The sequence below is a fragment of the Myotis lucifugus genome, unplaced genomic scaffold, assembly GCF_000147115.1.
Source record: "Myotis lucifugus unplaced genomic scaffold, Myoluc2.0 scaffold_84, whole genome shotgun sequence".
NCBI classification, from domain to species: domain Eukaryota; kingdom Metazoa; phylum Chordata; class Mammalia; order Chiroptera; family Vespertilionidae; genus Myotis; species Myotis lucifugus.
In genome coordinates, this window is record NW_005871132.1 from 2845165 (window position 1) to 2856432 (window position 11268).

The 11268-nt window shown below is 42.0% G+C and overlaps 1 protein-coding gene and 1 non-coding gene across 18 annotated transcripts in view; one reads left to right on the plus strand and one right to left on the minus strand.

Annotated features, from left to right (window-relative positions):
* The window catches only part of GSK3B (glycogen synthase kinase 3 beta), a 179095-nt gene that overhangs the window by 103291 nt on the left and 64536 nt on the right, over nt 1–11268 (minus strand). The gene's annotated exons all lie outside the window — the stretch shown is intronic.
* On the plus strand, nt 7045–7151 carry LOC111826491. Its single transcript, XR_002829826.1, has one exon. It is a non-coding gene; the product is annotated as a U6 spliceosomal RNA (small nuclear RNA).

Genomic DNA, 11268 nt, shown 5'->3' on the forward strand with positions numbered 1-11268 from the left:
CCTCAGCTCTGTTCCTTCTCTGCCACTTCGCTCCCTTCTGCAGTGCTTGGCTTCCTTCTAAACTGTCTTCAGTCTTCGCTTTGTGCCTGTGTATGCAAATTGACCACCATCTTTGTTGGGTTAATTTGCATATCGCCGATTGGCTGGTGGGCATAGCGGAGGGACAGTCAATTTGCATGTTTCTCTTTTATTAGTGTAGATAGATGACAGAAATCTATGAAATGGGAAGGAGAAACTGGGAATACTCGGTCATAAGGTATGTGCAAAAAGTAGTATGTTTTTAGTTGAAAGTGGACTTCAAAAAGTTATAAATATGGCCCAGCCAGCGTGGCTCAATGGTTGACTCTCAACCTATAAAGCAGGGGGTTATGGTTCGATTCCAGGTCTGGACACAAGCCCTGGTTGCAGGCTCAATCCCCAGTGGGGGACGTGCAGGAAGCAGCCAATCAATGATTCTTTCTCATCATTGATGGTTCTCTCTCTCCCTCCCTCCTCCAACCTTTCTGAAATCAATAAAAAATTTATTTTTAAAAAAGTTATGTGTATTTGTAGATTCAAGTGTAACCACTAAAAAAAAAGTTTTTAAAAAGAAGTATAATAGATATGCCAAGAGAGAAGAAAAAAATAGAATCATATAAAATGTTCAATTAAAAACAGAGAAGGCAGAAAAAGACAAAAGAAAAACAAAGAACAAGAGTAATGAATAGAAACAATCACAAATATGGTAAAAATATTATCCAATTATATCAATGACCTCTTTAAACATCAACAGCCTAAATAAGCCACATAAGAGACCGAGTCAGTCAGTGGATTAAAAAAAGTAAACTTATATAATACTAGAGGCCCAGTGCATGATTAAATGGTGCGGGGAGGGTCCTTAGGCCTAGCCTCCTGCGATCAGGGCCATCTTCTGCCCGTTCACCAGCCCCCAGGCCGAACACCACCTCTGCCGCCAGGCTGTCAGGCCGTTGGGATCACCCGCTCATCCCTGGCTATTCTGGGGCTCAGGCCTGTGGGAAAGCAGGTGCCAGAGAATTCACCTCCATGTGCGTACGCTGAGTGGGCCGCTGATGGAACGTGCTGCCTGCTCTGACTGCTCATGAGGATGCCGCTGCTGCCACTGCCACTGTCACTGCCACTGCCACTGCCGCTGGAGCTTGAAGCGCTGATGGAGGCTGCAGGGCATGCCCGAGAACTACCCGCCCTGGCATGAGCGGCCCCGAGCAGGCAGCGCATTCCATCAGAGGCCAGCCTGGCATATGCACATGGAGGTGAAGTTGCCAGTGCTGACTTACCCACATGCCTGAGCCCCTGAGCAGCTGGGGATGAGCTAGTGATCCCAATGGCCTGACAGACAGCCCGGTCGTCTGCCGACACAAACCCTGATTCCCCTGTTCACCATCGCTGATCCATTGGAGCCTGCGGGCCGGGGGGAGGGGCCAAGAGGTCAGCAGTTCAGCCCAATCGCAGGCGGGGGGGGGGGAACGACGACGAGAAGAGGTCAATGCCACCTCATGGCGAGCGGTCGTTTGGTCATTCTGGTCATTAGGAACACTGGCTTTTTATATATATAGACTAGAGGCCCGGTGCACAAAAATTTGTGCACTCGGGAGGGTACCTCAGCCCGGCCTATGCCCTCTCGCAGTCTGGGACCCCCTCAGGGAATGACCACCTGCAGGCTTAGGCCCACTCCCCGGGGGAGTGGGCCTAAGCTGGCAGTCAGACATCCCTCTGGCAGCCCGGGAGCACTCGGGGATGTCCACTTGCCAGCGGGCAGTAGGCCTAAGCTGCAGTTGGACATCCTTAGGGCTGCTGAGGAGGCGGGAGAGGCTCCCACCACCACCACTGTACTGGCAGCCGTCAGCCTGGCTTGTGGCTGAGTAGAACTACCCCTGTGGGAGCACACTGATCACCAGGGGCAGCTCCTGCATTGAGCATCTGCCCCCTGGTGGTCAGTGTGTGTCATAGTGACCAGTCATTCCCAGTCGTTCTGCTGTTAGGGTCAATTTGCATATTACCCTTTTGTTATATAGGATAGAAGCCTGGTGCATGGGTGGGGGCCGGCTGGTTTGCCCTGAAGGGTGTCCCGTTTCAGGGTAGGGGTCCCTGCTGGGGTGCCTGGCCAGCCTGGGTGAGGGGCTGATGGCTGTTTGCAGGCTGGCCAAGCCCCCCAGCGAGAACTCTCACCCCATGAGGGTGTGGCCATCCCGGGTGAGGGGCTGATGGCTGTTTGCATGCTGGCCACAGCCCCCAGCCACCCAAGCTCTCAGTGGAGGCTGGCTCGAAGCAGATATCTGGGATTTATTTATCTTCTATAATTGAAACTTTGTTGCCTTTTGCGGAGGCCACAGCCGGCTAGAGCAGGCGGAAAGCTTGGCTTCCTCCATCATCGGGGCAACCAAGCCTCCTGCTTGCTCCAGCTCCGTGGCTGCCGGCTGCCATCTTGGTTGGGTTAATTTGCATATAGTCACTCTGATTGGCTGGTGGGCGTGGCTTGGGTGTCACAAAGTTACAGTCAATTAGCATCTTTGTCTTTTATTAGTGTAGATGTCAGTTACATCTCAAGTACAAAAACTAAAAATAATTATTAAAAAAAGTTGATAAAACCCCAACTATACAGAGGTGGAGAAAAGTATGCTTGTATAAAAAAAGTCATTCAGGTTATGATTATTACAACAGCTTGACTAACTCAAAAGAATGCCATTACACTGTAAACCTACCTTGCCCACTTCCTATATAATAAAAGGGTAATATGCAAACTGACCCTAACAGCAGAACGACTGGGAATGACTAGTCACTATGACACACACTGACCACCAGGGGGCAGACGCACAATGCAGGAGCTGCCCCCTGGTGGTCAGTGTGCTCCCACAGGGGGAGCTCTGCTCAGCCACAAGTCAGGCTGATGGCTGCCAGCACAGTGGTGGTGGGGGTAGCCTCTCCCGCCTCCTTAGCAGCGCTAAGTATGTCCCACTGCAGCTTAGGTCTGCTCCCTGCTGTCAAGTGGACATCCCCCGAGGGCTCCCGGGCTGCCAGAGGGATGTTTGACTGCCAGCTTAGGCCCGATCCCCTGGGGAGCGGGCCTAAGCCAGCAGGTGGACATCCCCCGAGCGGTCTCAGACTGCAAGAGGACACAGGCTGGGCTGAGGGAACCCCCGAGTGCACAAATTTTTGTGCACCGGGCCTCTAGTTTGTATATAATCTACAAGAAACTCACTTTAAATTCAAAGACACAGATATATTTAAAGTAAAGGGATAGAACACAACAAGAAAATTATAGACCAACATCCTTAATAGATACTGATGCAAAAAACTCTCAAGGAAATACTAGCAAACCAAACTGAAGAACACATTGAAAGGATTATACACCATGACCAAATTTTATAACAACAATGTAAGAATTTATACCTGGAATGCAAAGATAGTTCTACATGCAAATCAATCAATATAATGTACCACATTAGCAATATGAAGAACAAAAACCACATGATCATCTTAACTGATACAAAAAAAGCATTTAATAAAATTCAATACTCTTTCATGGTAAGAGTGCTGAACAAACTAGGAACAAAATGAAACTGCCTCAATATAAAAGTTATATATGTTTTGCCAACATATTCATTGTCAAAACACTAAAAGCTTTCTAAGATCAGGAATAAGGTAAAGATGCTCGCCTACTCTTGCCACTACTACTCAACAACATAGTACTTGAAATCCTAGACAGAGCAATTACACAAGGAAAATAAATAATAAAGGTATCCAAATTGGAAAACAATTAGTAAAACTATCTCTGTTCACAGATGAGATGATCTTCTATGTAGAAAACACTAAATCATTTTTTAGAGCCTTTTAGAACTAAAATGATTTCAGCAAAGTTTCAGGATGAAAAATGAACACTTAAAAATTATTTGTATTCTATGCATTCACAATGACTAATCAAAAAGAAAGCAATCTCATTTACTATAGCAGCAAAAGGAATAAAATACTTAGGGAAAAACCTAGCCAAGGCAGTAAAAGGACTAGCACACTGGAAAGATAACCAAAGCTCATAGATTAGAAGACTTATTATCATTAAAATGTCCATACTACCCAAAGCCATCTACAGATACAATGTAATCCCTCTCAAAATCCAAATGACATTTTTTTTTGCAGTAACAGAAAAATAAAATTCTAAAATTTATATAGGATTTCAAAAAGCTTCAAATAGCCGAGAGAGAGAGAGAGAGAATTAGAGAGAGAGAGAGAGAGAGAGGAATTTTCAGTAAGAAAAATATCTAAAATAAATAATCTAAGTTTCTATCTTAGAAAACTGAAAAAGAACAAATTAGATCTAAAGTAATAAGAAAATAAATAATAAAATTGGAGATGAAATTGAAAACAGAAAATAGTAAAAAAAAACCAGGAAAATAAAAAGCTAGTTCTTTGATAAGATCAATAAAACTGATAAACCTCTAGCCAGTTTAACCAAGAGAGAAGACACAAATTACTAATAATCAAAGAGAGAACATCATCACAAATCTCATAGACATTAAAAGATTAATAAAAGATTATTACAAAGAATTCTGTACCCATAAATCTGACAATCTAGATTAAATGGACAAATTCCTTGAAAGACACAATTTACCAAAACACACACAAGGAGAAACAGATGATCTGAATAGGTTTCTATTAAAATTTTTTAATTAATTATTAATCATCTTCCAAAACAGAAAGCACCACACACAATTGGGTTCACTGGTGAATTCCACCAAACATTTAAGAAAGAAATGGTATTAATTCCCTAGTCTTTTCTAGAAGACAGAAGCACAGGAAATATCCCAACTCATTCTATGAGGCCAGCATTACCCTAATACCAACACCAGATAATGACATTTCAAAAAGAAAACCTACAGACCAATATCTCTTGTGAACATAGATGCAATAATCCTTAACAAAATATTAAATAATTAAATCCAGCAATGTATAAAAACAATTATACACCACAACCAAATGGGATTTATTCCAGGTATGCAAGACTGGCTCAACATTCAAAATCAATTAATATAATCCATCACAAGTGACTAAAGAATAAAAAATTATCTGATCATATCAATAGATATAGAAACAGTATTTGACAAAATTCAACATCAACTCATGATAAAAAAAAAACTCTTAGCCAACTAGGAATAGAGGACTATATCCTCAACATGATAAAGGAAATCTACAGTTAACATTATACTTAATGGGGATAAACTAGATATTTTCCTGCTAAGAACAGGAACAAGACAAGAAAATCTTTTCTCACCATTCCTATTCAACACTGTATTGGAGGTGAAGAGGATGGGGAGGGGGAGGGGAAGGGGGAGGGGAAGGGGAAAGGGAGGAATATAGATTTGGAGAAAAGAAATAAAACTATCTTTGTTCACAGATGACATAATTGTCTGTAAAAATACTCAAGGAATCAACACACACAAAAAAACCCTTCTGAAACAATTATAGCAAGGTTGCAGAATACAAGATTAAGGTACAAAAGTCAAATGCTTTCTTATACACCAGCAATTGACAACTGGAATTTGAAATTAAAAACAATACAATTACACAATTTATACTAGCATCCCTCAAAATAAAATACTTAGGTATAAATCAAACAAAATATGTACAAGATTTACATGAGGGAAACTATAAAACTCTGAGGAAAGAAATCAAAGATCTAAAAAAAACAATCACATATTTCATATACATGGACATGGAGACTCAATACTCTTAAGATGCCAGTTCTTCCTAACCTGATCTATAGATCCAACACATTTGAAATCCCAGCAAGTTATTTTATGAATATAAAATAGTCAACACAATACTGAAGAACAGTCAAAGGAGTGACATTAACTGACTTTAAGACATACTTATAGTATGGAGTTTCAAAAAATTAAAAATGGAACTCCCATTTGACCCAGTAATCCCACTTCTAAGAATATATCCCAAGAAAGCAGAAACACCAATCAGAAAGAATATATGCACCCCTATGTTCATAGCAGCACAATTTACAATAGCTAAGATTTAGAAACAGCCTAAGTGCCCATCAGCAGATGAGTGGATTAAAAAACTGTGGTACATCTACACACTGGAATACTACACTGCTGTGAAAAAGAAAGAACTCTTACCATTTGCAACAGGATGGATGGACCTGGAAAGCATTATGCTAAGCAAAATAAACCAGTTAGAGAAAGATAAATATTACAAGATCTCATTCATTTGTGGAATATAATGAAAAACATAAACTGATGAATAAAAATAGATCAAGAGACAGAGAAGCATCAAACAGACTGTCAAATCTCAGAGGGAAGGCAGGGGAGGATGTGTGTGTGGAGGGGTAGAGGGATGGATAAGAGATCAACCAAAAGACTAGTATGCAAGCATATAGCCTAATCAATGGACATAGACAGTAGGGGGGTGAGGGTATGTGCTGGGGGATGGGAGCGGCCAGGGAGAGGTCAATGGGGGGAAAAGGAGACATGTGTAATACTTTAAACAATAAAGAAATTAAGTTGATTTTAAAAAGAGAGAGAGAGGTTCACTTATAAACTACAATAAAAGATGATATGCCCTGACCAGTGGTTCAGTGGTTAGAGCATCGGCCAGAACATCCAAGGGTCAAAGGTTCGATTCCAGGTCAAAGGCACATACCTGGGTTGCAGGTTTGATCCTCCGCCCTGGTTGGGTTCGTGTGGGAGGCAACTGATCAATGTGTTTCTCTCACCTCTCTCTCTCTCTCTCTCTCTCTCTCTCTCTCTCTCTCTCTCTCTCCTCCCCTTACCCTCCCCTTCTGCTCTCTCTAAAAAAAAAAAAAATAGAAAGAAATCAATGAAAAAAAAATATCCTTGGGAAAGGATTAACAAAAATAAGAAAAATAAGATGATACGATGATATTGAAGAAAAACCAAACAAATAGATCACTGAAACAGAAAAGAGAGTCCAGAAATAGCCACCAAATATAACCAACAATTTTGACAAAGGAACAAAGACAGTGCAATGGAAAAAGAATGAGCTTTTCAACAAATAGTGCTAGTGCTTATTTCGGCAGCACATCTACTAAAATTGAAATGATACAGAGAAGACTACCATGGCCCCTCCACAAGGATGACACGAAAATTTGTGAAGTATTCCATATTAAAAAATAAACAAACAAACAAACAGTGCTTGAACAACTGGAGAGCCACAGCAAAGAAATGAATCTAGGCACATCAAAAATTAACCCCAAATGGATCACAGACCTATATGTAAAAAGCAAAACTATAAGACAGCAAGAAGATAACAGTAGAAAATCTAGGTGTTCTTGGGTTTGGCGATGACTTTTCAGATGCAACACCAAAAGCAAAATACATAAAAGAAAAATGGATAAGTAAGACTTTTCATGAACAGTTAAAACTTCTGCTCTAAGACACTAATGAAAAGACAAGTCACAGAATGGGAGAAAAATATGAAACATACATCTGATAGAGTACCATTATCCAAAATATACACAGAATTCTTAAAACTCATCAGTAAGAAACCCACCATTAAAAATGGTCAAAAGGCTGGAAAAGATATCTACCCAAAGAAGATATACAGATGACAAATAAGCATATAAAAAGATGCTCAAAATCAATTATCATCAGAAAATTACAAATTAAGACAATGAGATACTACTACACTCCTTTTAGAATGGCTGAAATCCAAAACGCTGACAATACCAAAGGCTGATGAGGATGAGGTTAATTTGTAGAGTCTTTAGGGGTTTCTATATATAATATGTCATCTGCAAATAGTGGCAATTTTAACTCTTCCTTTACAATCTGGATGCCTTTTATTACTTTTTCTTGCCTAATTGCCTTGGCTGCCTTACATTAAGTTTTATTTCTCTTTCTCTCAAGCCATTCAAACCACTGAAAGCCAGAAAGACATCATTCAGGACCACAAATACAATGGCTCCGTTTCTTTTCCACTCTGGAATGATAGAGGCAATTAAATTATACGTAATTCTAAGAGTAAAATCAACAGAACCCTTCCACACCAACCTCTGTACAAGTTTCTAAAAAAATTTTACCATTCTACAAAGGTACTTGGGAAAATAGCATAACATAGCCTGAATCCTCAAGAAGCTTGGTATGGCAATTATGAAAATGTACTTTGCAGGTCTCTCACTACAAGGAACATCATTGACCAATGGTGCCAGCTGTGAACTCTCAAAGCTATTCTGTTATTGGGGGCAAGCCAAGATTCCCATGGGCTGTTCCTAGCCATGGACTGAGCATGACAGACATATTTAATGGCATCCTTTCCCAGGAGACTCTGGATTCCTTTGACAGTTAAACCTTGGGTTGAGAATTCCCCTTTGGTTTTGCTGTAGCTTTCTTAGAACTTCACTGCAGTGTAAGGCTCTTCTTATCCAACCTGCCTTTGTCCTCCCCTGTAGCGTCTGCTTGATAACAAGTTTTCATGATCCAAACAAAGCTCCATATAGCATGACTAAAGATTACTATTTCTTTTAAGTTGTCTATCATTTTTATTAGGAAATAGATTTTCCATAAAAGACTTAAAACAGCTATACAAAAAGAAATAACTAGGTGCTTAAAAATAGGGTTACCATATTTAAGAGAAATAAAACAGAAAAAAATCCGAAGTGAATAGCAGTTTGTAGTAATTCAGATGCCTAAAACTTAGTTATAAGAAGTTTTAAAATTTAGAAAATGTTCTCATATACATTGCTTCATCTGACACATGCAACATGGAGAAAAAAGGGAGCAGAATAATACTTATTGAGTTCTTTTATGTACCATAAACATTGGTCTGGGGCTGTGGTCGGCAAATTGCGGCTCGCAAGCCACATGTGGCTCTTTGACCCCTTGAGTGTGGCTCTTCCTAAGACTTAGGAGTACCCTAATTAAGTTAATAACAATGTACCTACGTATATAGTTTAAGTTTAAAAAATTTGGCTCTCAAAAGAAATTTCAATCGTTGTACTGTTGATATTTGGCTCTGTTGACTAATGAGTTTGCCGACCACTGGGACTCTGGGGCATTGCTATAGTTGCAGCATCTCCCTTTTACAGATGATGAAACTGAGGCTCATAAAGTTACTAGAAACGCTCAAGCATGCAAAACTACCGGACAAAGGTCTTCTTTCTCCTGTGCTGTCTTCAGAATACCACTCAAAAAATAATCCTATCCCTAAGGATCCAAATCAGATGTTATCTCACCTCACTCTTCAAATGTTATATATTAAAAGTAGAGCTAGGGCACATGCCCGTGGTTGCAGGCTCCATTCCCAGTAGGGGGCATGCAGGAGGCAGCCCATCAATGATTCTCTCTCATCATTGATGTTTCTCTCTATCTCTCCATCTCCCTCTCCCTTCCTTTCTGAAATCAATAAAAATATATTAATTTTAAAAAATGTAGAGCTCTATTCACTCTCCATTCATAACGGGACAGTGACACTTCACATCTCCACCCCCCACATCCCAACCACACAAGTGAAACCAAGCAGGAGACCTGAAACCTATGACTTAATTCAAAGGAGAAGTGAAATTAATAGTTAATGATCACTAATTAATTAAAAATACAACTTACTGGCCGGGGCCGGTTTGGCTCAGTGGATAGAGCGTCGGCTGCGGACTGAAAGGTCCCAGGTTCGATTCCGGTCAAGGGCATGTACCTGGGTTGCGGGCACATCCCCAGTGGGAGATGTGCAGGAGGCAGCTGGTCGATGTTTCTCTCTCATCGATGTTTCTGGCTCTCTGTCTCTCTCCCTTCCTCTCTGTGGAAAATCAATAAAATATATTTAAAAAAAAAAATAAAATAAAATAAAAATACAACTTACTGATCTTCAAATTGGAAAAGCCAGCCTCAACAACCAGTGGTTTTTGGGATTGATTAACCTTCTCCCTCCTCTAATATCAAAGGTCTCCTACTAAGATACCTATCTGGATGGACATCAACCCTACACCACCATAATACATGTCCTATCAGAAGCACTTCCAAATTAGCTAAGTGAAGAAGTTTAATTTTACTTTAAGTAATCTGTCACAGTATGATGGCTCACCGGAGGTAGGGGGGGTGGGGTGGGGGGCAAAGCATTCAAATTGTAAGTAAACCCCTAATGATATTAAGCTTGTCACAGATATTCCTTCAAAAAATACACGCACCTCAGTGTCTTAGATATAAAGCTTACATGACTACTGATGTAGGGATAATTATTCTAGGTTTTCCTTTTATCTCTTACTAGAGGCCTGGTGCAAAAAAATTTGTGCACTCAGGGGGTGGAGGTCCCTCAGCCCAGCCTGTGCCCTCTCACAGTCTGGGACCCTCGGGGGATCACCACCTGCTGGCTGAGGCCTGCTCCCAGGGGATTGGGCCTAAGCTGGCAATCATATATCCCTCTGACAGCCCGGCAGCCTCAGGGGATGTCCACTTGCCAGCGTGGAGCAGGCCTAAGCTTCAGACATCCTTAGTGCTGCTGAGGAGGCAGGAGAGGCTCCCACCACCACGCTGCACGGGCAGCAGTCAGCCTGGCTTGTGGCTGAGCAGAGCTCCTCCATGTGGGAGCTTACTGACCACCAGAGGGCAGCTCCTGCATTGAGCGTCTGTCCCCTGGTGGTTAGTGTGTGTCATAGTGACCAGTCATTCCCATTCCTTCTGCTGTTAGGGTCAGTTTGCATATTACCCTTTTACTATATAGGATAGAGGCCTGGTGCTTGGGTGGAGGCGGGCTGGTTTGCCCTCAATGGTGTCTAGTATCAGGGTTTTCTATATATACTAGACACCATAGAGTACCTGCTTGGGTGCCTGGCCAGCCTGATTGAGGGGCTGATGGCTGTTTTCATGCTGCCTGCACCCCTTCAGGGTGGGGGTACCCACTGGGGTGCCTGGCCAGCCTGGATGAGGGGCTGATGGCTGTTTTCAGGCTGCCCGCACCCCCTTCAGGGTGGGGGTCCCCACTGGGGTGCCTGGCCAGCCTGGATGAGGGATTGATGGCTGTTTTCAGGCTGCCCGCACCCCCTTTAGAGTGGGGGTCCCAATGGGGTGCCTGCCCAGTCTGGGTGAGGGGCTGAGGGCTGTTTTCAGGCGGGCCAAGCCTGCAACTGAAGCTCCCAGTCTCTCCTTTTTTTCTTTTTTTTAATTCTGGGATTAATTTACCTTCTGTAATTGAAACTTTGTTGCGGCTCCAGCTCCAAGGCCGGTTGGCTGAAAGCAGGTACCAGGGGTTTGTTTAGCTTCTATAATTGCAACATTGTTGCTTAGACTGGAGCTCAGA